Source organism: Macrosteles quadrilineatus, unplaced genomic scaffold (genome assembly GCF_028750875.1).
Source record: "Macrosteles quadrilineatus isolate MER2022 unplaced genomic scaffold, UCM_ALF_1.0 Scaffold_4__1_contigs__length_99947679, whole genome shotgun sequence".
NCBI lineage: Eukaryota > Metazoa > Arthropoda > Insecta > Hemiptera > Cicadellidae > Macrosteles > Macrosteles quadrilineatus.
The window spans coordinates 11,508,937-11,522,716 of NW_026542597.1; the positions used below are offsets into that span (position 1 = coordinate 11,508,937).

At 36.4% G+C, this 13,780-nt stretch overlaps 1 protein-coding gene across 2 annotated transcripts in view; it reads right to left on the reverse strand.

The window, feature by feature from the left end:
* The window catches only part of LOC128991626 (uncharacterized), a 109,361-nt gene extending 95,581 nt beyond the window's left edge, over nucleotides 1-13,780 (reverse strand). Inside the window, exon 1 of one of the 2 annotated variants that reach the window (XM_054414677.1) lies at nucleotides 13,673-13,780. The gene's annotated coding sequence lies outside the window, so the exon portion shown is untranslated. The remainder of the gene's footprint in view (nucleotides 1-13,672) is intronic. The other variant, XM_054414678.1, reaches the window with a different exon arrangement.

Here is a 13,780-nt window from a genome sequence, read left to right on the forward strand (position 1 = left end):
AGATATGTGATAATACCGCAACCCTTTAGATATAGCCTGAAGTAATGCCACAAAGGTTCCAAAATAGGGCTTGCTCATTCGGATGTGCAGGGAGGAAAAACATAATCATATGATTTTCTTGTGGGTTTCAACTCGAAACCCTCCTCAGGAGTGTTGGGTTTTTATTTTTTTCGTAGACAACTGTTTGTATGCCTGTATGCTATCATAATAAAAAATGAACTGTATCAGCAAACTGACACTTACTTTCTCTCGTTAGCTTGACGTTAATATTGAAAATCCTATCTATCAATTTTCATCCACTATCAATCATTGAAATGGGGGTGCAGCTTAGGTGCGTATTTTAACCCAAATATGAGTGAAGGATGAGTGTAGAATGTTGTGAGGTGATCTGTGTAGCTTTGTAACTAAGATAAGCTGTTTCATTAGCCAGGATTTTTTTAAATTTAAAGCCCGAAAATTCCCAATGATCAGGAACTGGGAAGCCAGCGGGGTGTAACTATGGGTCCAATCGGAAAAGTTACAAAAATCTCAATAAGTTTTAAACCGCAAAATGTATAGCATGGGGGTTGTGACGTTCTGTTCATGATTTCAAAAGAATGGGTTGAAGTAGCATGGATTAAACCCCGGGGTTGGAAGGGAAAGTAGCCAGCCAAGTTCTCGAGTATCCCCGGTATCGAAAGCATGACGAGGTCGCTATATGTAACATGAGTAACGTAGGACTGTGGCGTAAATACCCCCCCCCCCCAGGGAACTGACCAATGGAGGTCTAACTACATGTTGGGCAAACTAACGAAACAAGACTGACAGCGGGTGTAAAAGGTGCTGTCAGGAACTTAGATTTATTTTATGGAATACATTTCAATTCGTTAACAAAATATTCAATCCCTAAGACCAAACTTATTTGAACACCATTGTTGAATCCAAAACTGATGACATCCTAATGATATATGAGAGGTAGGAAACGTGATCGAATTCATAAGAGTCATGAAACAAGTGATAATGGAATAACTATAAAGAACCGTAGCTGTTACATCTGAAAGTAACAATCAACAGTGTCAACAACTTTTCCTCACTGTTCCTCTTCCAACCAATATTTGACAACCAACACAAAACAAACATAGTTTAATCACAAGATTATGTTAATAAAGACAATCTCCTAACCAAATAGTCCACTTAATAAATTCACTATCCCTACAACTAATAATCTATGGAAATCTTTCTAGGTGCTCATTACAAAATCCTCTTCGGCTTGTGGAAGAAAGCCGAGATAATGATAACGATAATCACCATAATGAAGGAACCACATAAAGCTATGTAGTAACTGACATTAGGGTAAGGAGAGTTCGTTAGTCGATTAGAGAGTCACCGTGTGAAGTGGTGATTTCAAGGTTAGTCTGAAGACACAAGGCGAGAAAGTGATGTTCCCCAGGGTCTGTACAAGGCGCCGGGTTAAATACCCATGTGTCAACTGCTGGAGAAAGTATTTTGTTGCAAAACAGTGTATTTTGGGTGGTGTGATATTGGATTGTCAGTTTTGGGGGGGACTTAAAATATCAACGTATAGTTTACCGTTTATTTAAAAGATGTTCATAACTACGTTGGTCCAAATAAATCAAGGTGTATATTAGATTTTAAAATTTCTAAACCAATACAGTTGTGCACGTAATTAATTCTATGTATACCAATTGAGAAGTAAAAGTCTTCGACAACTGTCATAAACTTAGCAATTCCACCTGAATATTTTGCAAGGCTACTCACAAGATTGTGTCTTCTTCCGTTATCAAAAATCAATCTCTTCGTTATTATTAATTCAATGTTCAAACCACCAAATTATGTTATTGTTTATACCATATGTCAAACCCTTGCAATAACACATGCAGCATCAACATTAACCACTGTCTGCTGAAGAAGATTCATTCTTGCTGAAGGAAGAAGAGTGAACCCTGCCTTTACCCTGTTTGCTTGGATTCTGTGGGAGGCTTGCCTGTTTGTGTTGGGCTAGGAAGAGAGCAAATACTCCTTAACACCTGTCGACTTTAAACAAAAAGACCTGTTTTGATTAAGAACAAACTGAACAAACTAAAATATCTGTGAGCAAAACGTTGGCATGGGTCATACTGCTTTCATTTCTGAAAAAGAATCTTTATCGGCAGTTCTATCGAGTTCTGATTATAGTTATTTCAGTTCTATAAACTTATTTTCTCTACGCTTTTCGGTCAGAAGAGCTTTGTGGGTTGGTAAAAAATGTCGCTGATGGAAAACATCCTTAGCACTCAACCTGGTACTCGGTAATGAAATCAAATTGCAATGCTCTCTTCTGCTTCCAGGCAAGAACTATCTTATTTCCCTGTGTTGGACAACAAATAGAAGCTGGAATTGCATATTGATTTACGTGGAACAAAATTATTATTTACGTCCAACGTAACCGTTCTCAAAGGTACAGAGTGTCTAACGCTATGCGCTGCGGTATTTCTACGATGGGAACATTGGTTGCAGCCCAAACACTCGCCTAAATCAATACTATATTGCCTTTTGCAAATGCAGTTTCTAAGCCTTTACCGGAGCAATGCAGAACACGTTATATAGGTCAGTCTGCAGACATACCGGACTGCGTGGTTACATGTTACATCACTCAGGCCCGCCCTGGCTCTAGTCCAGTGTAATGCACAACCGCTGGAGAAATCACTCCAGTTATGCTAGTATCAGATTGTAAGAGTTGAAATTACTCCATGTACTGCACATAGGTGTGTTTGGCCAAACAAATCCTTCGCGGGGTTCGTGCCGAAGCATGTACCTTGAGATTTGTTGGACGTTACATTTCTCAAGACCTGTATGATTTGAGCAAGGCTCCGTGGCCTTGCTCCATCACACAAAATTAGCAATGAGCCTTGCATGATTGAAATAACTACATTGACAAGATAGGTTCTTCGTACTGGATTGTAAATCGCGATCCTTGAATGGAAAGCTTCCACAAGAATAAAACGATCATTAATCACCTGCTTGTGATTTTAAGAATTTAATGGGCGTTTTGAAAGTTCAAAATGATCTCTTACCGAGCATGTTATGCATAGTACAAGTGAAACGTGGTGCAAAGTTTTACCTTTCTAACCCTAACAATTGGGAATACTTCGTGACAACTGAAGTCTGAATCTATCATTATTTTAGATACTACAAGAAGACTTCTTTCTTATCCTACTGGATTTAATGACCGGTAAGTCTAGATAACAACGATAACGATTACATCTTTCTCTAATTAGAGGGTAAGCCTTCTCTTTGGATAATATCAGAGGACAGTTAATGTTTTACAAATATACAGATTTATTTTGTTACAAATCTGATGAAATTAAAATACTAGAAATTAAATGCCAAAACACACTCTACATATACCTGAAAAAACATACCTAAGAAATGTTCTTCATCTGCTCCATAAGGACAACTCAATGAGAGAGATTGATAAATCGTGCTCTGTTGAACTTTCTCGAATTCACAAGGCCATCTTGATTTCTTGATTACATTTAGCATTTGGTAAACATAACCAAACATTTAATTCTTACGTTAACTAGGTACAAAGTTAAACAGAACCATTAGAATTTAAAAGAAACAATCAACGCCCTACATGATGAAATTCCTAAATCTTCCTTATCAGAATATTCATCATGTCCTTTGAACTTTATATTGTTCGTCCTTGCAAGGACGAAGATGGAAATGTAAACAAGATGCGCAATTCGCACGTTATGTAACCTAGCCACCATTAGACAAGAGCTAGCCAGTCCGAGACACGACCTTTGGTAGAAGCTGGTTGGTGGAAGGGAAAGAAAAAACAGAAAGCAGACGGCCTTCGTGAGCGAAGAAGCGCCGGCACGACGGGTGAGTCTGCCGCGATACACGGACTTTGCATGTGCTACTATTCTATTCTTCTGTTACTACCATTCGATTCTTTGAATCAAGCCAACCCATTCTTTGATTATTTTTGAAGCATGTGATATACCAAGTGTAATACAATCCACCCCTCTACTACCTTAATATAACCAAACTTCACCAAGAGTGAATAGAGCTTAAGTTCTAGATCATCCCAGTGGGTCCAGCACCCACTAAAGCATCACGGAAGAAGTCCTTTCCTTTTGCTCTTTTTACACGTAATTATTCGTGACGATATCTCACAATCCGTAATTTATAAAAACTTGATATAACTCGGTGGACAAGCTCTTCTTGACCTTATCTATTGCAATCCTCTTATTAGTTTTATGTAGATATCCTTATATGGAATAAAACAGCTTTGTATACGCATCGAATGCTTCCCTCGTGTTGTATTAAGTTAATGTGTAAAAAAAATCGTCGGTTCAAACGTGGAAACTATTAAGCACCTACTTTATACGTTACGGTAGTATTTTTAGGAAAGAAACTCAAACTCTTTTGAGGGAAACGGACAAAACCATTAAAATTTAGTGAATATGCTAGGGATTAAGCCAGTCCCTCTTGGGCAAATATCTTATATGCTAGCCATGAAGTAGCCAACACATTAGGCTATAGTTTGTTCCATAATCCTTTGGGTATTACCAACTTTGATTACGTTTGTTTTCTTTTGAACGCGGCGCATTAGGGTCAATCATTAGAGCATGGATACTGTTCGCGCCGAAGTGAAAGTAATGCAATGCATAGTGGCCTTCAAGAATTAGGAAACACTTATATCGAAAGTTTCCTTAATCACAAACAAAAAACAAAATTGGATAGCTGATTGGGTTCTGTTTCACAAAAATGTAATTGCCAAGAATCACAACACGCAATGATACAATTCCTATTACAGTATCAAAACCAACAAATCTGTTGGTCATGCATTGAGTTATTGGATCAGCAAACATTCGAAGAATTATTAAAACAGAAAACAGGGCACCTATGCTTATGTACATAAAATATCTTAAATGTCACTAAAAATAAACTTTTGGTCCTTCGAACCGGATTGTAGACATGAGTGTAGGTGGATTAGTTTGCGCAATAAGAATGTTCCACTTCTGCAGCCTTCCGCTAACACGTTCCAAGCCCGTTACGGTATTTAATGTGAACGTGTACGTCTACACATATACATATACACACTCACACATCTAAAAAGCACCTACACACGCGCACGGGCGAGCGCCGCGGGATTGCGTAAGTCCAAGGCCGATCAAGGAAATTATTTACCTTTATTGGACCGGTCTGCAATGCAGGAAAGCTTGCAGACGGAAATAGCGTAGCTTTTAATTAGAAAGTGATTTGCCTTACAGTTTGCTTACCGTTGTGGAACTCTGGACGGATGTAACGTACCTGAAACAGAGTATACAGATGAATCTTTGCGACATTCTTTTTAAAATTTCTTTTGAAGCCAGTTTACAATACACAGTTTCTATATTTATCTAGTTGTATGTGGTAAACGCACCGTTTACTTTAACGGCGAAATTACTCCTTCCATCTAATTTACTAATATAACAAATTTAGGAAACTGGTAAAAACCATTGAAGTCAACGGTAAAATACAGGATTGGGTCTTAGAGTGATGGACAGAAACTCTTTTAAATTACGGATATTCCGGTTTTACATCAGGTTTCATCACACTCTCCGAATGACGTTCTGTGTGCGTTTCGCACTGTCACAGAATCACACTCGGTACAAATGTGCTACACTCCACCGGGGACACGCCCCACCGGATCTGACTACGACCTTTCGATCACTTCCGGTTTACAATGACAACCTTGACCACTCAGCAGCCTGGTCCATGATCACCGGGTGCTTTAGAAGAGTGAGTCTAAGATCGGGAGGTGTGGGGAGGTCTGGGACAATTCTAAACACCCAACTCAACACTAGGATAATTATCGGAACATATTATTTAATTTTGTTTGAGACATTTTAAAAATTTCTGCAAATTATTTTTGTTTTAACCGACATAACTGAACAAAATGATCATGATCTGCTTCTTTTATAACGTTTGCTCCCTTCCTTAACAGAAATTTCGGATGATGAAAGTTCGGAAAATATCAAAGTATTGTAGTTGTTACCTATAACCAATCAACAAGTTGGCTGCACTTTACTTTAGGTCCTACACTCATTCGATTGAAAATATCGATTAATCGATTGTTCCAAATGATATATCGAATGAAACAATTGAATAATCGATATTTTCATTCGAATGAGTGTAGGACCTAAAGTAAAGTGCAGCCTAGTTAAATATTCCACTTTGAAGCAAATGTCGAAACAGTTTGTCAAATGATATATCGGGTACAATGAGGGTTTCCCCTGTGGAAATCGATGGGAAAATACGGGCGATACGGGTGAAAGTAGTGATTACTATCAATACTGTTTGTTGGCATGAGGTGAGTTGTTTCACAAGATCAGTTCTTATCGTGGATCTTCATGGTTAAACTGGTTGGAATCACTGAGACTAAAATAATGTGTGAATCCCATTGCCTGTGATATTATTTAGGTCTATACCGTTCGCTCTAGAAAAGGTTGGGTCTGTACCAGAATTAAGATGTACACACACCTTAAGATATTTATCCCTTTCATTTCCTTACACGTATTCCGTTATCACCAGCAATGTCCACTTTATACATAACTAAGTTGTTCTATCCGTGCTTTGCAACGGGACAAGAATATTTAAGAGAATAATGTAGGTATCTAAATCTACTGTAAAAACCAGATAAACTTACTAATGATTGTACAGGCAAATCTCAATTATTGTACTTATTGCTTATTTTATGAAAATCTCTTGTTTATTTGCACTAAACTGTGTGGAAAAATAAAAACTGACGACTTAATTATGATGTAAAAACATCTATTGACAATCAAAAGATTGACTCAGAAATCAAGTAAACAAACAAACTATAAATAAAAGTAAATGTAACAAACAGCTGATGCATCTTCAATGTTTTTAATCTGGTTCTAAAGAGAGGTATTATTGAAAAACTATTTTTTGCTAAGATTTACATTATGAACTTTCATTAAATCATGCGGTCGGTAGGTGAGCAACTTTCGGTTCGCTAAAAAGTTAGTAATCCTTATTTAATTAGCTTTTTATGGACTGGGACTGGGACGGTGGTGTCGTCCTGTAATCCAGCTACTGTACTAGGAGGTTGGAATTGTGGATATTTATAGAGATGTGCTGTGGATGCGATTCTCCCTGGTGTGCACGTCTGCACTAGTGAGTACTACAACTAGCCGCAGAACTATCCTGATGATTAGACCAATTCGTTAATACCAAGGCAAGAATGTAGTTAGGATTCCACTATAAACTGTAGGTCCCTTAGTTGCCATTAGCTGTTTGGGCTATTAATTAACAGCTGTGACGAAGGAATATGTCGGCCTTAGTCACTAAGGGTGCGTTCACAAAGAAAGCTGGTTACAAGTAACTTACTTTCAGCGCTTGTTCCAAGCGCTTGAGAATGCTAGCTCAATGTCTTCCTGAAGTGATGGAGAGCTATTTTTGATATAAAATGTAGAATTAAAAATTCGTAGAAGGAAAGTAGGTGTTCATGCAATTAACCGCGGAAGAGGTAGGTTCGGGGAATGCCACCATCTATTTTCACAATTGAAACTGGACAAAGTGGGTTTTTTTCTTATACGAGAATGGAGTTAACCACGTTTAATTATATCCTCAAGAAAATTTAAAGTGTTTTAGTGAAGTTTTGTAAGATTTGGCATAAGCAACCTATCCATGCTCCAGAACGAATTTTGGGCCAATAATAAAACCTAAAAAAATACTCGAAGGGAGTTTTAAACAACAAGTTCGGTCAACAAGCGCTGGAAAACAAGTACGAAACGTTCTTGCGTGCTTGTCAGAGCTTGTAACAAGCGCTTGCTAGCCGGCACAAGCTTTGTCTGTGAACACACACGCTTGATACTATGTTGACTTCTCTCACGCCGGTTCGAGCTTGCAAGCGCTTGCCAACAAGCGCTTGTAACCAGCTTTCTTTGTGAACGCACCCTAAGACTACAAGATCGCGCCACTCATCCTACACTCATCCCTCACTATTTGGGTTAAAATACGTACATAGTGGCGTCCGGCACCATCTTAAATAATCTATATATAAATTTATCGATGTTTGATTGAGTCTTAAATATGCCTAACTCAGAGCTATGTATAAAATCCACGATTGAAGTTGGTTACGTAAATTCTAGTCGACGAGTAAACAGTTTACAAGATCGTATTTCAATTTCCACTATGTGGTTAGGTCCGGTCTGTCGCGAGGAAGGTCAAAAATCAAACCTTGGAAAAGCAGTAAACGGCGAAAGGTTAAACCCGGCAACCTGGCCTGTGATCTTCTCTCATATTTCCTTAATTATTGGAATTAATTTATATCCTTGTCAGAATATATGAAAGCGTTAGTGGGAGGTTATGAGAAGAAGGTCGGTAAGCTGAAAAATCACAAAAAAAAACCTCATAGAATGACTTGTAGCCTAGTAAGTGTTTTGTGTTTTGCTATTGTCCAGCTTTGGCTGGGGTTTATGTACTGATTATGTTATGTTTTGGATACATTATCACCCGTGACATTTGTGACTAACCGAGTTAACTTGGGTATATTGAAGGGCCATACAACCTAGATGGCAGGACAATTCAATTTATTTGTCAAATTCAATTGCGCGTGCAATTTACAAAACCATTGGTACACAACAATGCATGACGTCACAGACAGCTGACTTGAATCGGTTTTCCACGCTGTCAGCAATACATCTACTGCAAAGTTTGTCTTATCCGTCACAGCTGCATGGCAACTAACAGTGAACATGTAGCCTAACTGTTTTTAAACCAGTTACTGTACATCAATGAGTTTCACTAAGGCAGTTAAAAAATTGAAATAAATTAACCAGAAATTTAGCGAAATTCCAATTGCTTTCTTGACTTTTTTTCAAATACAGTATGTAATAACATGAAAAATAAATTCTTATCAGCTGACATCAATATAAATATATACTATACAAAATCTAAGGTTTATGATATACCTCGGGTCTAACCTAACCTAACCCAGCCTAATTTAATGTAAACTATCCCTAAACGATTTGTTAGATAATGATAACATTTCAATACGATAAAAAACAAAGTGAATTGACAGAAAAAGTATCACATATTTCACGTATCCAATGCAATATTGACTCAATTAGTGCTATTATTTTTGTTTTTATCAAACAGGTTTGCTAAATCATTAACAGTACGGTACACGCATAAAAATCAAAAAACCAAAGTAATCGAATTCCTGGATCATAACACAAAGAATACATAACATCTTCCGTAGAGGATATTTACTTAGACAAATATATAAAAAAATGAATAGCATTTAAGATTTTGTATACCTAATATAAAAGAATAGTGTTAGTTTAGAGGTAGATATGAAAATGTCATGTGAAACCACGTCAAATTTCAACACACTAGTTTGTGGGTAGACCAAAACCAGATCACCCACTCTACTTTGGAGATATCAGAAACTTTCCTAGCGTGTTATTCCTCTGAATCATATATTCGAGATTATGACGGCAATGACAATATAGTCATGTTAGTTTTACTTTCCTTTCTACCCTACACATATAAGGATAAAGTATTGTTTGGATTGAAATACCCGTTATTGTAGAGCTACAGACTAAACTAATGGGCCGATTTTGATTACATTTGGTATGTGTCTACTAATCCAGAGTATACCCGAATATTTTTTTTATTTTTTTAAAATTTGGTTTGTAATGGAAATTTTCACAAAGATAGCTCGAACGATTTGGATTAAAATTTTGTAGGTTATGGTCCACTAAACTCTAAAAAAGATTGTATTACACCAGTGTTATAAGAATTACGGTTCAAAAGCTATTGCAATTTCTGAGATTCTACCCATACAATATCATAGTTACTCCCATCACCTCTATAAGGGTTGTTGACAAGCTAATGGGAGAAAGTATGAGTCAGATTGCTGATACAGTTTATTTTTAGACAACCTGACAAATTTAGAAATATGAAAAAAATGTATTAAAACATAGGGTGCAGTTATTGTCTAGAAAGCCATGCAGAGCTATTCGGCTATAGTTTTTTCACAAAACGAACTGTCTTCCTAGAGACTTGTAGAGCGATTGGACTATTGTGTCTGTCTGTCTGTCTGTCTGTTTGTCTGTTTGTCTGTTTGCACAACGCGGCTCGGCGTTGGAATGTAACTGTGTTTGTCAACATAAACCCCTGAGTGTTGAGCAATCGACGTGTCTGCTTGGGAAGCAAAAAAAAAACCATTCACTCCCTACACTGTTAACACACTTTGGAATAGGTGCAACAACTTATCAAACTAAAAGTGTGAAGTAAAAACTTTTTATTGGTAAGTTTGTTCCCCCATTTCGAGGGTTATTGAAGCGTAGATGCACTTTTCAACCGGTGTTTAGATAAAAATGGTCACTTAAGAGATCCCATAAATATGAGTGACTTTTTGAATATAAATAGAGTAAATAATGGGCTCTTCAATGTTAAATTTTGCACACGTAGTTTTTTCTATGTTTGACAATCATTCTTAGGAATCTGTGAAAACTCTAAATGATTGTAGGTATATATTTTCAACATTTTTTATAAGTAATAAATAAGAATGAAAACTCATATAACGTATTAACTCCACTACAATACACAAATTGAACTCTGCCAGTTTTTTTCTGGACTCGAATGAAAAATAAACCTTTTACAGCGAATTTAGGATGCAAAATGTCTAAGTTTTGGCTAGAAGGAAAATAATTAGAATTGCACACCTTCAATTAAAACCTCGCATTAGAACGGTTGGATAACAAACATTGTAATTGCCAAGTAACGGTTCTCGGACTTGTGTGAAACACTTTACATTGGTCCTCTTCCCTCCATTTACGTCCAGTTACCCGCACAAACCGACGCCCTGCGCTCTTCCCATCGAACCGTTACACCGCCCGAGCGGAAAACCCACACTGCGGAAAAGAATAGCTAAACAGCTGGGAATTATTTGCGGGAATATCTGTTTGCTCGAGTTGAAAATTCTAACTGTTTAGTGCCGGTGAGTTTAAGTTTGGTAAAACTGTCAAATGGAAAGTATAGAAAATCTAGAGGCTTTGAATTGTAAATAGGGTCATGATAGATACCAAATTATGCGAAATCACATCAATCACATCAAATATGGCACAGTATGAATAAGTTCAAATAGTAGTGATCAAATTGTTTGAATGTAATAAATGAGTGTTGTATATTTTTCCGTTTTTAAGGACGCTGCTTCAAAACATTGTTTTTAAAACGAATACAAAAATGCCAAACATTACAGAGGCGAAGAAATTAGTCCTATACACTCAAACCATCTCAAATTCCCCCTTGTTATTAACAGCTCTTGTCTATTAAACTCCCCTTTCATTAATTTCTAACCAACAGCTGGCCATTCTCAAGCCTTCACGTGAACAAACTTGGTTGTGCCTTGGTTCATGAGTGATAATTCAAGACTTGTACATGATAGGAATAGAATTTATAACTAAAAAGCTACAACAAATATTATTGAACAGATTCAACACTATCAATCATTTCGATATGAATATTTGCAAAATTAATTATTGGAAAGATCTCGATTAAAATTAAACTTAGCTTACACTTTTTTACGTTTATTTAAAATATATATTTTACTGTTGATTTAATCAATTTAGTGATCCCTTTTTATTGCACTGTGTGATAAAGCCTTTATTCGAAATTACTTGAAAACTAGTTGAGGTTAATTAAAAATAAAGTAGTAGAAAAAGCTAGTGCAATAAACACCAGGGGATTTACTTTAGTGTGGGAAAATGTAGAAAACAACTGACGAAGCGCTGACGGTCTGTTCGCAGAAACAGCTGATCTCTGGTGTGTGAATCAGCTGATATTAGAACCCACATAGCACGCCGACCAATCAGAATAGTGTTCATTCATTGTTGTTAATAAGTGAATAACCTCACCTTTTATACAAAAATTACGAATATTAACAGTATTTTTGTTAACTTTGTGTAATAATTCTGATTTTAATTCTTAAATCACATGGATACTGAAGTAGACGTGGGCCAGAAGTAGCAAATTTGTAATATAAAATAACATAGTTTTATGAGCCACATAAAGTGCACCACTTAAAAAAATTACGATGTTTATAATTTATACAGACAAACAGAATACTTAAACGCTGCAAAATTGTTCAAAATGGAAATAAGTTGCGTATTTTGCATTAAAATGACGAGACCCAAATAATAATCACCTTATTCACACTTTCCACACAGAACAAAAAGGTTCAAATTTGCAAAATTTGCAAAGCGAAGTACACTGTCGGCTGTCTATCACCGAAGCCTACAAAGGATTTAGAACAACTTTCGCGAGCTGAGTGTCACCATTGCATACTCAAGTGGTTTAGGCGGTGTTTAGTTACTCATTAGTTACTTGTAGAGTTACTGTAGGTAGTTAAGTTAATTAGCTACTTGAAGAGTTACTGTTGGTAACTACTAACAATCGCACTTTAAGTAATCCTAGAATGGATACGAAAGAAACTTGTCAGCATTTTAGTTCTGGCTGGCTTCTTGATTACCCCTTTAACTGGGACACTAATTGTTTGCTTCAAAGCTGTATGTAAATTCTATACTAATGAATCTTTCAGAAAATTGCGAAAACGTAGGAAACAAATTATTTAACCATCATGTAATTATTTAGCTAAATGTTGAAACCTCTGTTTTCAATTTTATAATTTTAGGCGGTGAATGGTCTTTTACACAAGAAAACATAATAATGTTTTCGATAACAGTAGGCCTATATTCAATTCAAGAAATCTAGCAATGCATGTTTTAGTCTTACTTTTACAATTCTTAGCATAAAGTGCTACCTACGAACTTTATGATGGAAAGCTTGATTTGTTTTAAATTCTTACGAATATTTAAATGAGTGAATATGTTATAAGGAAATCCGTAAGGTTTTTTATAGTGGACTTTTTCGTGTAGGACATTTTTATACCTAACACTTTCAGATAACTTTATTTCCTTTTTGATTAGGTTAAGTATCGGTTTGTAATACAACTACTTATTTGTTTACGTTTTTATCTAAGAATTAAAAAACTTTAAAACATGAGAGAATATAGGAAAGTAGGTAGGCCTACATTACAAAGTAGAATTTTCACAAGTAGCCATGCAAAAGAAAGAAAAGATATAATTGACAGACTGAAAATTTAATTCGTTGAATTACACAAATCCCATAGCATGGCGAAGGCTATAACTAATACACGACAGTAATATTAATAAATACATCAAGCAGTATCCACACTCGTAAATACATCCATTAGACAAGATTAAAATGCAAATATTTAACTGTTATCCAATTTAGAGTTACTGTATCAATTTTAACGTAAGAAAATAGTGATTTTCAGACAAACAATGAATTTCCGACCACGAAACAACTCCAACTTTCAAAGACTTTAACGCCGAAAACTTCAGGCAACCTTTTTGTGTAAACCTCACAAATTAAATCTTACTTTCAACGCACTATAAATTATGTACACCGCTTATGAATAATGCAGCCCGTTTAAAAGTGGTCATAAAGTACAACAAAGAACGTCTGGCCGACGGCTAAACAATAGAACCGGTGTATTGACCGGAGTCGAGGCACCTGTTGAAATGAAAAATAGGGAGATATTCTGAACAGCAGACTTAAATTATAGTTTTGTCTCAGAACTTACCTTATAAACGTAAAGAATCCAATTGTTCGAAAATCCAAAACACAAATTCACAGTGGGACAGGTGATGAACGCGCGAACACCTGGCGGACGGACAACTGACACTGGCAC